The following is a 17,044-nucleotide window of genomic DNA, read 5'->3' as shown; positions in this document are numbered from 1 at the left end:
TTTCATTGAATACTCGACTACAGAGTTACCTGCAGATGCCACAGACTGCCAAACAGACTTCTCAGAAAAGGTTTTGAAGCTGTTGGCCACCACCTTGTTCGCAGGTAAGCATTGGATATTTCAGCAGGACACCCATCTACTGGGCGAAGTCCATATCTAGGCTGGAAAAATTGTGCCAGAGTTTATCACTGTCACTGGGAAGCCTCTACCTTAATCCAGTGGACTATTGCTTGCAGGATATTTTATAAAATAAATTCCAGTTAACAGTACGTTATGAATAGGAATGAGATTTTGCCTATTTTATTCCTGTATACGGAAACTTAGGCTCTTCTTTGCAAGAATTTTTTGGTTTTATTGTGCCAATTAATGCCTATTTCAGCATTTTGTGCCTATCTTGATGAAAAATGAAATGTCGTATGGCTTTTAGTGCCGGGATATCCCAGGACGGGTTTGGCTCGCCAGGTGCAGGTCTTTCTATTTGACACCCGTAGGTGACCTGCGCGTCGTGATGAGGATGAAATGGTGATGAAGACAACACATACACCCAGCCCCTGTGCCATTGGAATTAACCAATTAAGGTTAAAGTCCCCGACCCAGCCGGGAATCGAACCCGGGACCCTCTAAACCGAAGGCTAGTACGCTGACCGTTCAGCCAACGAGTCGGACTGCCTATCTTGATAATAATTGCCTATTTAATGACTTTTGATAGTCTTTTAAAGAATCCAGATATCGAGTGATTTGGCTGTGCAGTTAGGGTCGCGTAGCTCTGAGGTTGCATTTGAGAGATGGTTGAGAATCCCACTGTCGGCAGCCCTGAAGATGGCTTACATTTCACATTTTCACACCAGGCAAATGCTGGAACTATACTGTAATTAAGGCAACGGCCACTTTCTTCGTACTCGTCCTCTCCCATCCCATCATCACCATAAGACGTATGTGTGTCAAATACAAGCTGATAGGTACGTGACCCAAACATCACAGCTACCTTCTCGGTATGATTGTTGTTGTTTATTTTTATTTTTTATTGTTTTTGCTATTTGCTTTACGTCGCACCGACACAGATATGTCTTATGGCGATGATGGGATAGGAAAAGCCTAGGAATGGGAAGGAGGCGGCCGTGGCCTTAATTAAGGTACAGCCCCAGCATTTGCCTGGTGTGAAAATGGGAAACCATGGAAAACCATCTTCAGGGCTGCCGACAGTGGGGTTCAAACCCCCATCTCCCGATTACTGGATACTAGCCGCACTTAAGCGACTGCAGCTATTGAGCTCGGTGTTGTTGAGCCTGACATCTAGGTCATCGGCCCTTTTAAGAATGTGTGTTTGGCAGTGCATAAAAAGAAAAAATATTCAAGTCCATCTGGCTGAAGCAGTTGTTCACTGGAGATCCCAACTTCACTACCAATCGAAGAGTAGTCTTCTGCCAAGCTTGAAGTAAGGAGTTCCCTCTTTTTTTTCTTTTTTTTTTTTTTTTGGAGATCAAGGACTACAATTGCATTTCATTGCACCATTTGTTGTTTTGTTGCAATGCTATTATTTATGCCATGGACAATGAGAATGCTATCTGCATAAGAGAAACCAAGAATGTGGCCTGGTGGGGATAACACGAGAAGGAGCAGTGCACAGTTATATGTCGCACACCATTAATTTTACATATGGTAGTATTCTAGTGTTAATTAAATTATTATTTCTGATTCTAATTGGGCCAATTTTAGTCCCGAAAATTCTGGCATATTTGTTTCGTTGGGCAACAGATATGGTACGTCGTTACTTTTCTTGTAAATTCGGCAACTATCTGGTCCAAAGTGATGTAAGTTTTCCCACCGATGCGGGAGACTTTGGATCCCGTTGAACCTGCCTGCCTACTCTCTGGGTAGCGCAAAGAGCGCCATCAATTGCCTACATAACATCTCCAACATTTTGCAAGCGAATCCCACGCAATGGTTCCTTCTTTTCACGGATTAAGTGCAAATCGCAGGGATGTATATCCAGCGAGTATGGAGGATGGTTGAGCACTTCCAAGCACCAGCGATTGAACAAATATGGCATTGCTCCTGCTGCATTCGTTCATGTTTTCTCCTGCAGAGTCATGACTGAGTTATGCCTAAAGTGTTGTTTTCTTCTCACGGCTTCTGGCAGATTGTTTTGTTGAAACGACTAGTACTCCACATCAATGGTCTGCCTTGGGGAACTTTCTTTTATGATAACACAATCCCAGTCATAAGCAATAATACCATAACTTAATCGATGGTGCGGGTCTGCCGAACTCTTCTTCATGGGGACCCGTAACGATGCCTCTCTATTTATTGTCGTAATCAGTTTTGGTTCATACGATCTGGCCCAGGTCTCATAGCGCTGCAAGCGAGTACATGATGTCCCCTTCAAATTTGGCTAGCATTGTATTATTTACGACAGGCCGACATTAAATGTTTTATTGTTCGCCCCGAGTTGTATTCATCATTTGGAAAGCTGTGTGCGCGCACCAAACTAGTTTTTCTGTCATTCAGAGGGACAATGAATTGATCCATGTTCGATTGAGTGCAGGGTAAATCACGTGACAAGCCAGCGTCCCCATTCGAGGCACGCGCATGCCGACCTGCACTGCGAGCAGGCAAGCTTCTAGAAACAGTCACGACCAATTACAAGAGACCCCGTGAACCAATGATCGTCTCTAAGAAAAGCACACCCCCTGAGCAAAAACTATAAAACGTCATGTTCACATTAAATCAATCTCTACTCTACTCTGATCTGATCTGATGAATCTCTATTCTACTCTGATCAACTCTACTCCGATCTAATCTACGCTACTCTGATCTACTCTGTGACTCTGCTGGTGACGATATTCATCGGGACCTTGTGGAAAATGAATTAAGCCGTGCAGGCAGACATCCACTCTGCTAATTTAGTGCAGTTTTTACTATAAAGTCTTATGGAGTGAACTTCAACATTAGTGAGCCAAGTTAAGTTTATCTCTCCACGAGAACATTAAATTTTCCAACATGTGTGTGCACATTCTAATATCTCTTGCATTAGTTACAGCTTACATTACTGGCACATGGTGAAACTCATCAAACCGAATCGACCAGTACTTCAAGGCGGATTCTTCCTCTACAACGTGCAGCATAATTTCATCATGGGACGTCTACTGCCGTGTCTCCATGACCTGCTAAGCATTTAAGGCATTTCTGGCTGCTGAAGGTGACTGACGGGAAAATGCCGCAATGACGAACCTCAACCTGGAATCAAACTTCAGCTAAACTTGAGTACCATTTTAAATGTTTGATATCTTCTCATCATTGTAAAACTAGATGATCTTTCTTCCCCAAATCGTAGTTCTATTAGTTTTTGTAGTAGATTGAGTTATTTTCATTTTCATTTCTTGAGGTGTCATGGTAGTTAAGTTACATGTGTGTGACTGAAATTTGAAATCTATTAGATTAGCTGTTGTAGTCTGTCTTTGAATGAGTTCTCATATGTAGGATTTAGATGTATTTAAAAATCGCTGACCACGCGATAAATTTCAATTGCCTACATGTGATGTTGGAAATATCTTGATTGGAGTTGTATGTAATTTTTGTGAGATAGGGTCAAATTTAGTGTCATCTAAGTTCACTTGTAATTCTTTAGGATCGAGTCATCTAATTTCACGACATTTCAGAAGGACTGATAGATGTAATAATCACTAAAATAATAATAAATTTAAGTAGAAGACCGGGTTAAGAATGTAATTAAATGGTCGTGGGCTATAAATTGTCTTAGATTCCTTATATGTGATATTTAATGTGCTCAGTTCATGATGTACCTAGAATATTGGCAGTCCTGCGGGATATTAATTGAATAATTTATTATTGAATGATTTGTTGCTTGTGTCTTTGGGAGCACAGTGTGAAATAAAATAAAATGCAGCACACGTTGAATACATTTCATGAATAGGGAGTAATAATAATGTGATTAAGGCTCATGAACGCTGCACTTACGACTTGTAACCCATGTGATGGTGATAATTATGTAATTCTATTAGAATTTTCAAGTTAATCTCAGAAATTTAGATGGATTTCCGTTGCTGTTTAATGAGTATTTCATTTCAAGTGATACCACTAGTTCGATCACTAGTCTCTAATTGGATTAAGAATATTACCAGATATGAGTTCATCCTCCGGATATTATTGACGCGACCATGCTAAAAATAATTAACTAATTCATAATGGCAGGATTCGTTGTAAATATTGTGTACATGAAATACGTGTTATCTTGTGTGAATATGATGTGAGTGTGTGTGTTGTAATTAGGAATATTTTTTCATGTTTTCAATTATTCAATGTATTTTAATCTGGTCCTGCATTCATCGCGACAGCACAGATTATTTTCAACGTTGATTTGCCACCATGATGACTTGTTTAGCGTACTTTAAGGAACAATTTGCTAACAATAACGTCGAGTAAGACCAGGCTAGGATTTAATTTGCACTTACCAAAGAGTTAGACGAAAGATTGTCTAGTTCATTTCCAGCAAAGGCAAGCAATTTATAAATTATTCCTTAACTAACTAACACGTGGTTATGAGAAATTTTTCAGTGCATTTATATTAAAATTTCCAAAATATTTTCAAACTGATTTGAAACTTTAAATGCCATGCAAGTATAAATATAATGTCCACAAATGGCATAATTAGCTTGAATCTAGGAGATAACGAGCAATGATGATGATAATTAATTGGTTACTTAATTAATTGGCAAAATCTGTGTCATAATTACAGTGAGAATTATTTGTAGACACGATCGTGTGATGATAGATGTAAATGCTACACAGATAGGATTGGAAATTAATAATAATTAATCAATTACAATCTTGGAGTCAACTCAGATTTTCCATCAGAATTTCTACTGGTGTTATTAATGGACGTTACATACCTTAGTTAATGAAATTCATCAGTATTTAACAGTGACCACGTGTTGAGATTGCAATAAACTAAGGGAAAATGAATTTTATTATAAAATAATAAGCGAGATAGCTGCCTACTAATTTGGTGTAAATCATTATTGAAGCCTCAGGATACTTTCCTTTAAAAAATATGTTAATTTTTGATGGCAGTGAAGGCCTAATCTTTTGTTAATTTTCATTCCAGAATTTAACCATAGAGCGGAAGGACGAGGATTATGTTTGATTGATTGTTAATTGCTACAGGAAGACCAGACATCATGAAAGAGCATTGTATTTAATCTCAGCAAGGATATTTTGTTGTACATTAATACTTATGTCAATAAATGTAAGACTGTTGTTAATTTTTTCCTTTTTGCTTGGTGTCACCCCTTTTTTCCTTAAATGCCTCTAAAAATGGAAAGCCATGAACGAATGGTCCACCCTGGGATCTCTCGCTCACTGGCTGGGCTTAGCTCAGCAATAAAGGGGGCAATACAGTGCCATATCGTAGCCATTTTTGCATTTCCGTAAATTGTATTGAACCCAGCTTGAGGCATTTCATTTTCAGGGTATTCCGCAGGATGTGAAGTGCAATCAAAAGGAGCCAGCCAGGAATCTTCAGGTGACTCACAAATCTTGGAGTTCCAATCCATTTCCACTACTTCATACATATTCCACACGTCGTCGTCACTTACTAGTGGATTAGCAGACCGAGGCAGTTCTGACACATTTTTGCGTTCTTGTCTGAAGGCTGGTTCCTTGCTACTATTTGGCAAGATAATACTTATGTACCGCTAGCCTCTTGCAGCCCTTGGGGTCACTGTCATGCATTGTTACCTCTGGCAAAATCAATTTTTGTCCAGTTCCACTGCTCTTGCTTCAAAAACATTGTGACTCTATTCTGCTACCGATCGGTCACAACTGGCAAGGGTGTCACATTGTTAAAAAGAGAGTTAGAGGTTCCACCTATTCAGTACACTGATATGAAGTTGCACAAACTTATGTTACAACATGTTTAATTCGGCAGCTGATTGAAAGAATAGGGCAAAAGGTATGCAATTATCAACACACAAGTATGAAGTCTCCAACTTTAAATGGTGATGCTTACCAAGCGAAATCTAAGGCCTATCGTTACATGGGCCTAAAAGTGAAAATCGCAAAACTGGGCAAAGATATAAAATTTCTTAAACAATGTATCGCACACAAATTAAATCTCTATTTTCTTAAAACTAGCAATAAAAGTATGTTATGTATGTTGATAATTGTACACCTTATGCCCTACTCTTTTCCATCGGCTGCCATATTAAACATGTTGTAACGCAAGTTTGTGCAACTTTATATCAGTGTATTAAATAGGTGGAACTTCGTAACTTTCTTTTTAACATTGTGATTCTTAGTTCAATACGGAACAATTATGAAGTATCTAGCTTTAAATAGCAAGGGTGTGTTCATTTGCTGAGAGGGAGGGTAGGCTCCGATTCCTGGCGGTGCAACGGCATTGTTGCCACTATTCGAAATCATCCCGTGGATAACGTTGGTTCAAAAAGAAACCAGCCGGAGGCTATACAATGAAAACCGCTGAAAGGATCGTAATGTCATTACCTGGGGAGGAAGGTTTGGTCCCTATAAGAGTGCTGAGGTCCCAAATTCACCGCTAGAGGGACACGATCGCACACCCACATGATGACAGAGCTAGCAGGTGCATGAATCGACCGTCCACTCCATTCAGTCGTGCTGAAAACAGTGAACTGGAGGCTCAAATGAAGACCAAATGGGCGTAGTGCATTTCCTGACAGCGGAAAGAGTGTGAGGAACTGAAATACATCGAAGAATGGCACAAGTTTACGGAGAGCTCTGCATGTCAATTGTAAGTGTCAAAGCATGGCGCAAGCGATTCAGGAAAGGACAGATGTTGTTTGCTGATGATGCATGGTCTGGAAATCCACACCGCATTATGGATGTCATTGTCCAGCAGGTGGATGCCTTCATTATGCAAGACCGGTGAGTTACAAGGAGTTGTTGTTGCAGAGGTCGGAGTGAGCATCAGAATTGTTCACGCCATTATTAAGGACAGATTGAAAATTCGCAAAAAGTGCACCCAATGGGTGCCACTCAGTCTTCAGACATCACAGGAAGAATGTTGAATCGGACACTCTCTTGAACATCGGCTGCACTATACCAAGGAAGGGAATGAATTCAAGTCGCAGGTGGTCGCTGGAGATGAGGCATGGTGTCATCACTTCGAACCCGATTCAGAGCAACAAAGTCTCCAGTGGAAGCATGCAGGTTTGCCACCACCCTACAAATTCAAGTGCGGGAAAGGTTATGCTCAGCTTCTTCTTTGATTTAAAGGGCCCCCTTATGGACTTCCTGCAGCATGGGACGATAAATGTGCAGTGATATTCATAAACCTCCACTGTCCTTCGCGAAACGATCAACATAGCTCACTGGAGAAATCATTCTGCTCCACGACAATGCAAGGTCTCATACAGGAAACACAGTCAAGGAGCTCTTCCAGACATTCAAATGGGAGGTCGTCAGTCACTCTCCATACAGACCGGATCTGTCTCCCTGTGACTATACCATTTTTGGTGAGCTAAAAAAGAGGCGAACGATTCACCTTGGACGATGTCAAGCAGTACATTCGGAACTGGTTCACAAGGCAGCCTCAGGAATTTTATGATAGCCATTCACCACCTTATGTCACAGTGTGACAAGTGGATGAAGAGTGCTTGTTTTAATTTTATAGCCTCGGGCTTGTTTCTTTTTGAATGGCGGTCATACACGGCAAAATAAATGCCACTAAAATTACTGCTGACCTGATGTCCACATTTTCTTAGCAACAAAGTATTTATTTATTGTATGTAATAGTTTTTCATATCGGCAAATCATTGCTGTGTTTATTTCTGCAGTTATTGTTCTCACAATGAAGGAGGAGATGTTTATCGTGCAACATTATTTCCGGCATATAGAAGTGGGGCGTGAGAATGGGCCCAGCCAGTTTGCCTCACATTAAGGCACAATACGAGGAGCGATTTAAAGAGCTAGAACTAAATAACAGAAAGAACAACGATGTCACTTTTCATTTTCAAGTTCTGTCGTATGGGATCATTCTTATGTCAACGAAAGTAAAGAAACTACTGAAGTATTACCGGTAGTATTTCACCGGCGATGTTACCACTTCCCCAAGAGCATAACAAATGTGATACGGGCTCAACTGCCAAAATAAAAATTTGGGCCCCCTCAAATAAAATGCGAAAACCTATGAATCACTAATATAAATGTAATTATAGCAGGAAGAAGTAATTCAATATATTGTCAGGCTATGTAAACAAAGGGATTATTCGTTATCATAAGATTGCTAAAAGTAATGTTTAATAGGTTTTATTTGACTGCCTACATGGTTTAATGGCTGAACTGCTGAACTGCCAACCATGCACCACTTAATATTAATCAGTTTCATATACAGAACTGTATTCTGCAACTGACACCAAAGTCTTGGTTATAAAAAAGTATTCAGAAAAATATAACAAAATAAAAACAAAAACTCATCAATTAAGGTTCGAAAAATATCAAACCACAAACTGATAAGCCTAATGTACTATTAACTTCGTGCAGAGAGAGTTCGTACGAAAGTGAGTTGACTGATTGTTATTACACCAACTTCTTATTGGCATTATACATTGTTGTCCAATAAATGTGTGACACAAGTTATATGTTCTGCAAAATTTGTGGACAATACGATCTCAGGATTACACAGCAAGAATATAATTTTATAACTATGATATTTTGGTATAAATTTTCATTGCTGTGATTTATTAAAATAATTTGCTGCAGGTGTTTTGTGGAAAGTGTTTCACAGTGTTGTGAGATACGGCAAGGGTAAAACAAATATAAAAGGTCCGTTATTGGACATTATAAATTTTCCAGCTAACTCATTCTTGGTTGCCAGCGTTTCGCCCTCGCGCGCTAGGGTGGGCTCATCAGTTGGTACCTAGCACTCCTACCAATACACTGGCTAGTGCATACCGTGGAGGCCACTGTGTAGGCTAACTGGAGCCACCGGCATTGCCAATACACTAAGAGATTTTGTCTCATTATCAAAAATTGATGCCTGCTTGGCCATCAGATGATATGGATGTTGATTCCCATAGGGAATCTGAAATGTTTGTCCTGAATGAGTAAATTTATAATACCAATATAAATGATCCTTTATTGGACATTATAAATTTTCCAGCTAACTCATTCTTGGTTGCCAGCGTTTTGCCCTCGCGTGTTAGGGTGGGCTCATCAGTTGGTACCTAGCACACCTACCAATACGCTGGCTAGTGCATGCCGTGGAAGCCACTGTGTAGGCTAACTGGAGCCACCGGCAGTGCCGATGCACTAAGAGACTTTGTCTCATTATGAAAAATTGATGCCTGCTTGGCTATCAGATGATATAGATGTTGATTCCCATAGGGAATCTGAAATATTTGTCCTGAATGAGTAAATTTATAACACCAATATAAATGGTCCGTTATTGGACATTATAAATTTTCCAACTAACCCATTCTTGGTTGCTAGTGTTTCGCCCTCGCGTGCTAGGGTGGGCTCATCAGTTAGTACCTAGCACACCTACCAATACGCTGGCTAGTGCATACCGTGGAGGCCACTGTGTAGGCTAACTGGAGCCACCGGCAGTGCCAATGCACTAAGAGACTTTGTCTCATTATCAAAAATTGATATATGCACTCAATACACAGCCAGCTTATTGGTAGGTGTACTAGGTACCAACTGATGAGCCCACCCTAGCGCGCGAGGGCGAAACGCTGGCAACCAAGAATGAGTTAGCTGGAAAATTTATAATGTCCAATAACGGACCATTTATATTGGTATTATAAATTTACTCATTCAGGACAAATATTTCAGATTCCCTATGGGAATCAACATCTATATCATCTGATGGCCAAGCAGGCATCAATTTTTGATAATGAGACAAAGTCTCTTAGTGCATTGGCACTGCCAGTGGCTCCAGTTAGCCTACACAGTGGCTTCCACGGTATGCACTAGCCAGCGTATTGGTAGGTGTGCTAGGTACCAACTGATGAGCCCACCCTAGCGCGCGAGGGCGAAACGCTGGCAACAAAGAATGAGTTAGCTGGAAAATTTATAAAGTCCAATAACGGACCATTTATATTGGTATTATAAATTTACTCATTCAGGACAAATATTTCAGATTCCCTATGGGAATCAACATCTATATCATCTGATGGCCAAGCAGGCATCATTTTTTGATAATGAGACAAAGTCTCTTAGTGCATAGGCACTGCCGGTGGCTCCAGTTAGCCTACACAGTGGCTTCAACGGTATGCACTAGCCAGCGTATTGGTAGGTGTGCTAGGTACCAACTGATGAGCCCACCCTAGCACGCGAGGGCGAAACGCTGGCAACCAAGAATGAGTTAGCTGGAAAATTTATAATGTCCAATAACGGACCATTTATATTGGCATTATAAATTTACTCATTCAGGACAAATATTTCAGATTCCCTATGGGAATCAACATCTATATCATCTGATGGCCAAGCAGGCATCAATTTTTGATAATGAGACAAAGTCTCTTAGTGCATTGGCACTGCCAGTGGCTCCAGTTAGCCTACACAGTGGCCTCCACGGTATGCACTAGCCAGCGTATTGGTAGGTGTGCTAGGTACCAACTGTTGAGCCCACCCTAGCACGCGAGGGCAAAACGCTGGCAACCAAGAATGAGTTAGCTGGAAAATTTATAATGTCCAATAAAGGACCATTTATATTGGTATTATAAATTTACTCATTCAGGAAAAATATTTCAGATTCCCTATGGGAATCAACATCTATATCATCTGATGGCCAAGCAGGCATCAATTTTTGATAATGAGACAAAGTCTCTTAGTGCATTGGCACTGCCGGTGGCTCCAGTTAGCCTACACAGTGGCCTCCACGGTATGCACTAGCCAGCGTATTGGTAGGTGTGCTAGGTACCAACTGATGAGACCACCCTAGCACGCGAGGGTGAAACGCTGGCAACCAAGAATGAGTTAGCTGGAAAATTTATAATGTCCAATAACCGACCATATATATTGGTATTATAAATTTATTCATTCAGGACAAATATTTCAGATTCCCTATGGGAATCAACATCTATATTATCTGATGGCCAAGCAGGCATCAATTTTTGATAATGAGACAAAGTCTCTTAGTGCATTGGCACTGCCGGTGGCTCCAGTTAGCCTACACAGTGGCCTCCACGGTATGCACTAGCCAGCGTATTGGTAGGTGTGCTAGGTACCAACTGATGAGACCACCCTAGCACGCGAGGGCGAAACGCTGGCAACCAAGAATGAGTTAGCTGGAAAATTTATAATGTCCAATAACGGACCATTTATATTGGTATTATACATTTACTCATTCAGGACAAATATTTCAGATTCCCTATGGGTATCAACATCTATATCAAGGGTAAAACATGTTTACAGCTGTGCTGTGTTACATTCAACGCAAGAAACTGCTGCTAGGTGCAACCAAGTGGCAGTTCTTCTACGTACCAATTATAAAAACAAACTATTTCGACTGATTCTATAAATTGCCCTGATCATAACTGTGCAGAGTGACATTAGGTTAGATATGTTCTTATCCGAGGAGTCTGTGGGTTCCCTTAATGGCCCGGGCCCACCTGCACTGCAGGCCCTAACATTACACCCCTGTGACCTCCAACTTATGTATCACCTCTCATGTCTCCTTACAATGCCAGATTATAGTCACTCAGCAAAGTCTTCTTTGCCCGCTAATTCTCCCAAGCCTGTTCCCTTGGCAGTGGCTTCACTAGATAGTAGTTAGGGACAGTGGGAATCTTGTTAATCCCTTCACGTGTGTCGGAGATAAGCGGTCGCCCAAGAGCCGTCACCAGAAAACAAGAATCGTGGGTATTTCTCTGACAGGTGTTACAGTCCCAAAAGCATAGTCGGCTCTGTAGTACCAAAATTCTTAGAGGGTTTACTCTAAGACAGGGCATGACAAATCCCGGAAGCAAGACCACCTTGATGTTTAAAATTAGTGGGTTACAACTAGTTACAACAAACTTCCCTCATTATCAACATCTTGAACCAGCTCCAGTTTCCTGGGTGCAGTGAATGAGCGCTCTCCATTTACTTCTGTCCAAGTAGAGGTGTTCTTCCATAACCTGCTGCAAATCGAGACCTTGTCCAGTTAGATCATTTCTAATTTGATCGATCAAATCTCTTCCTTGGCCGACTTCTTGTTCTTTTGTCTTTGAATTCCTTCTCAGACCACACTCTAGCTGTTCTTTGTAGGTCCATTCTTTTGAGATGACCAAATTATTTCAGCCTGGCTTTGACACAGGTCTCACTAAGGGATATTTTCACTTGGACCAAATGGCATACGTCGGCATTTCTTATTTTGTCCGTCCTTGCTTTCTAATCATAGTTCTTAAGAAATTCATTCCCACTGCTTGTGGTTTGCTGATATTTATGTTGGTTTGGATGCAAGTATGTGGTAACTGGGAGTAGTTTAGTTGGACCGGAACGCCCTTCTGGAAAATATTTTCCCGCTTTAGAATGACGTAACATTTTTACATTGTGTAAGAAAATCTTATAATCTATACATAGCGCTGAAACGTCATGCGTGTATTCTAGCGGGCTAATATCGAACCTTACGGTTTTATGTTCATAAGATATGGTCTCTTTTACATTCCTGGGTAATTTTCTGGTTCTCTAAAGTTGGCTACACTGTTATTGGATTCGGAGAGCAGGAAGTGAGCACAACAACTATCTTCCACTCGTTATGTTTGTGTGAATCCAAGTTTTATTTTATGTTTTGCTCAATGTGTTGCTGTGAAGCAGATATTATGGAATCTCTCTGCAGTTAATGAACATCAGTAGCCCCGTAGTACCATCCAAGTTTTCCAGTGGCTGTGAAAGTGAGTTGTGAGTGTGACCATGAGTTTACTGAAGTGGCTGGGTTAAAGAAACGAGCTGGAGATGAAGATGAAGAATCAAAGAATACTCAAAAGGTGTGTGATGGCTCAAGTAAAAATGAAACTGAATGGAGTTCCAAGAACATTAGTTTCATTAAAGACGTGAGTATAAAGACAGAGCCTGGGTTAAATGTTGCTGAAATGTGTAATGCAGATTCAAAGGAGAATCTAGGTTATGGTTCTACATCTTCTACCACAGCCATATGTCAAGTCATGGCTACGAAAGCGGAGACGTTCAGCTGATGAAACAACTTGTCGGAAACATGAGGCTGCTGATTTTGACACCCAATACCAGTCCATTTGGAAATTGCGGAATTAATAAAGTGAGTTCCTGTAAATATTTTGTTCCAACTTAATTACTGGTAACTGGTATAAAAGATATCCTCTAGAGTACTAATTTTGATCTTAATGGAAGGTGTTTATCCCAAAGAAGATTTTTCACAAGATGATATGATAAAACTGTGCTCCATTTTGTACGCTTCTAGTGATTTCTGCAGATGGTCAGCTGTCTGTTGTTACTACTCTGCGAAGATAACGGAACGGATGGACTTGTTCCAACTTGGATCCATCTGGAGTGATGTTAGTATGGATGTTCTGTCGACTAACAGGCAACACTGTCGTTTTGAACTTGCTTATCTTGAGACCAAATTGCTTGAATATAGCATTCCAGTCATTCAGCTTCTCTTGTAGTTCAGCCTCACTATCACCCCATATCACCACATCATCTGCAAACTTCTCTCAATTTGGCATAAATTACAGATATGATGTTTGACGACAGAAAAGAAATCCATATTTGATTGCACTAGTTTGAAAATCTTAATTTCGTTTCCCAGTTTCACACCAGGCAAATGCTGGAGCTGTATTTTAATTAATGACATGGCCATTTCCTTCTCAATCCTAGTCCTTTCCTTTGCCATCGTTGCCACAAGACATGTCTGTGTCGGTGCGACATAAAGCAACTTGTAAAAAAAATCCTAATTTGCTTACACAGGAGTTCTCTACTCTCTTGTCGAACACAGCAACCACCATTCGACGAGATTCTTCGCATCCTCAACCACACAAACGTGCAACTTACAACAGGCTAGTCTTTTGTGCCTTTAATATTCCTATGTCTAAGAAAGATTTAAGAAACGAATTGAATACTATCCGCGCTATTGCTGAATTCAACAGCTACAACAACTTTTTCATAGATCGAATAATGAACTAATTCAAGCACCGTCCCAAAACCACTTTAACTCAACACCTGCATTTTACACTTTTACTTCTAATAAAGATGTTTATAAAGTCACCAACATCTTCAATAAGCACAGTGTAAAAATAACTTTTAGAACTAACAACAGGAATGGAGATATCTTACGTAACTCTACCTTACTATCAAAGGGTAGGAAGGGTCCACCTACACAGTACCGTTAGAATGTATATTGTCTTATAAAACTGGGACTAGTTTCGACCTCATGTATATTGGGTCATTTTCAGCCATGCTCCAATCGGAAAACATAAGCACACCTATAACTAATAATAATATGAACCCTCTGGTATGACACAATTTACAGTCTGAATTTAAAACATTGATGAGGTCCGAACAACATATCCAAACTTGAAACTAAATGACACATCAAACTGCTGTGGTTGATGCCGAACTATTTTGGCATTCCTACAGTAGCCAATGTTCTTGAGTTGATCTGGGAGTTGGTATCCTTATCTGTGTAGACGAGCAATTTGATTGATAATTTATGTTTGATCATTAGTAATATGGGTAATGACTTACGTAGCTTTAGGGAAACATTCGTAATATGAATAGGTATTCCTTTTCATCAGATATAGTGATCTATTGTTTAATTTGTTTTGAAGTGAATGTCTGAAAGGAAAATAATTTGAAGTAAAAAATTGAGAAAAGAAGGGAAGCTAGAAGATCGAGATAAATATGTATAGCTATATGAGACTCACTCCTATGTTCTTCATAAGTTGTGTGCACTTGGTACGGATGCCAACACCAGACTGATTGTCGAGAGGGAGTAGGAGTATAGCTTATGATGGCAGGGATTATAGGAGGGATGTGTGAGAAGGGGCGGGTAGGTAGATTTGAAATGATTGGTGGACGTAATGTGTCTTTTTTCTGTTTATACTTTGTGTATATAGGAATTTATACAGCGTATGATGCTTCATTTGGCAATCGTTTGAAAGTTTGGCAGTTTGGGTTTAGGAAAGGTTATTCCACTGAAGCTGAGCTTGTAGGATTTCAGCAAGATATAGCAGATATCCTGGATTCAGGAGGCCAGATGAACTGTTTTGCGATTGACCTATCTAAGGCATTTGAGAGGGTAGATCATGGAAGACTACTGGCAAAAATGAGTGCTATTGGACTAGAAAAAAAGAGTGACTGAATGGGTGGCTATATTTCTAGAAAATAGAACTCAGATAATTAGAGTAGGCGAAGCTTTATCTGGCCCTGTAACAATTAAGAGGGGAATTCCTCAAGGAAGTATTATTGGACCTTTATGTTTTCTTATATATATCAATTATATGTGTAAAGAAGTGGAATCAGAGATAACGCTGTTTGCAGATGATGTTATTCTGTACAGAGTGATAAATAAGTTACAAGATTATGAGCGACTGCAGGGTGACCTCGATAGTGTTGTGAGATGGACGGTGGGCAGTGGTATGATGATAAACGGGGTTAAAAGTCAGGTTGTAAGTTTCACTCTGAGTTTTAATTACTGCGTCGATGGGGTGAAAGTTCCTTTTGGGGATCATTGTAAGTAGAGGGGAATCGTGTAATATGGAATACCATGTACTTTTGGCAGTATAATATCTTACCAAAATCAGTTAGGTAATATAAATAAATATGGTTTGAAACTTCAAATAATTAGTCATGATTCTCTATATTTTTAAACTATAAATTTTTAATGTCTTCAAGTCAAAATATTTTTTTTCAAAAAGTTGCACCTGGTGGGTAATACATGGGTGAAACATGTACCTGACCAAATAAGTCTACATAAAATCATGTAGATAATAACCACATTAAACGTGGAAAGTATTGAATACGTGGTTTTTTATTAAATTATCCTTGATATATATGCCTAACGTCATCTTCAATACGGAACAATAATGAGAGTTGTTACTTGTAATTCGGTAGCCAACCAGGCAAAATACCGTTTAAATAGGTACTTCAACCTTAAGGTCAAGATTTGTAAACTAACTAAAGACATAGCCTTTCTAAAACAGTGTCTAGAACTAAAATTGATCCCAAAATTTTTGAAGCCTACACAGCAAAAAAACTTATCTAACCAAAGCTTGATTAGAGTTCAAAACAAGGTCAACGACATTTGGTTAAGAAATGAAATTAAAGCGTCATATAAAAAGAAGTCACTTTTAAATCTGCAGTTATATAGAGTTCATTTAGCGTTAGCTCAGGCTTTACATCCGTTAGAATGGAACACTTTCCAACTACATGTGGACAATAAATTGATTGCTTTATTGGATAGGAAGCAAGTTACTCTCGACAAGAAACTATCTCAATTAAAAGCATCCCAATCACGGTTACCAAAACGTAGTTCAGACACGCAAAAAGCGGCTCCCTCACAGAACAATACACCCACAGTAGTTAATTTGACAGACGTACAGTTCTCTGAAGAAGAAATTGGGATCTTGAATAAAGGCTTAAAACATAACTGGCCTAGCAAGAAAAAAGAAACGGATATTATCAACACAGTAGCTGAGATCGAGGCTAACATTTCTAAACTCCCTTTAGAAACACAAAATGATACCAGATTTGAGGTAAAAAAGAAACTACCAAAACTAGCGGAAGAAATAAACGCATATTCAAATTTCGACCACAAAAAATTGATCCAGAACGTAAAAAAGAAAATTGATGACAACAACATTATTGTCACAAAAGCGGACAAAGGAGGATCCACAGTTCCCCTAGATCAAAACACATACATTCAAAAAAACAGAAGACTTTTTCAAGGACAAAATATACACAATAGTCAACAAAGATCCAACCACGAGAATTCAGCGAAATCTAAAAACTCTAATAAGAAGTTCTAACTTTCTTTTCAATGAACAAGAACAACAAAAACTTTTTAACATGAACCCTAGTATTCCGACAG

At 39.6% G+C, this 17,044-nt stretch overlaps 1 protein-coding gene across 1 annotated transcript in view; it reads right to left on the bottom strand.

Annotated features, from left to right (window-relative positions):
- LOC137496915 (uncharacterized) overlaps nucleotides 1-16,574 on the bottom strand; it is a 407,120-nt gene extending 390,546 nt beyond the window's left edge. The window contains exon 1 of the mRNA XM_068228115.1: nucleotides 16,555-16,574. The gene's annotated coding sequence lies outside the window, so the exon portion shown is untranslated. The remainder of the gene's footprint in view (nucleotides 1-16,554) is intronic.
- Between the last annotated feature and the right edge of the window lie 470 nt (nucleotides 16,575-17,044).

Source organism: Anabrus simplex, chromosome 6, assembly GCF_040414725.1.
Source record: "Anabrus simplex isolate iqAnaSimp1 chromosome 6, ASM4041472v1, whole genome shotgun sequence".
Classification (NCBI taxonomy): domain Eukaryota; kingdom Metazoa; phylum Arthropoda; class Insecta; order Orthoptera; family Tettigoniidae; genus Anabrus; species Anabrus simplex.
The sequence above is the reverse complement of the archived record's forward strand: the minus strand, read 5'-3'. Positions and strand labels throughout refer to the sequence as shown.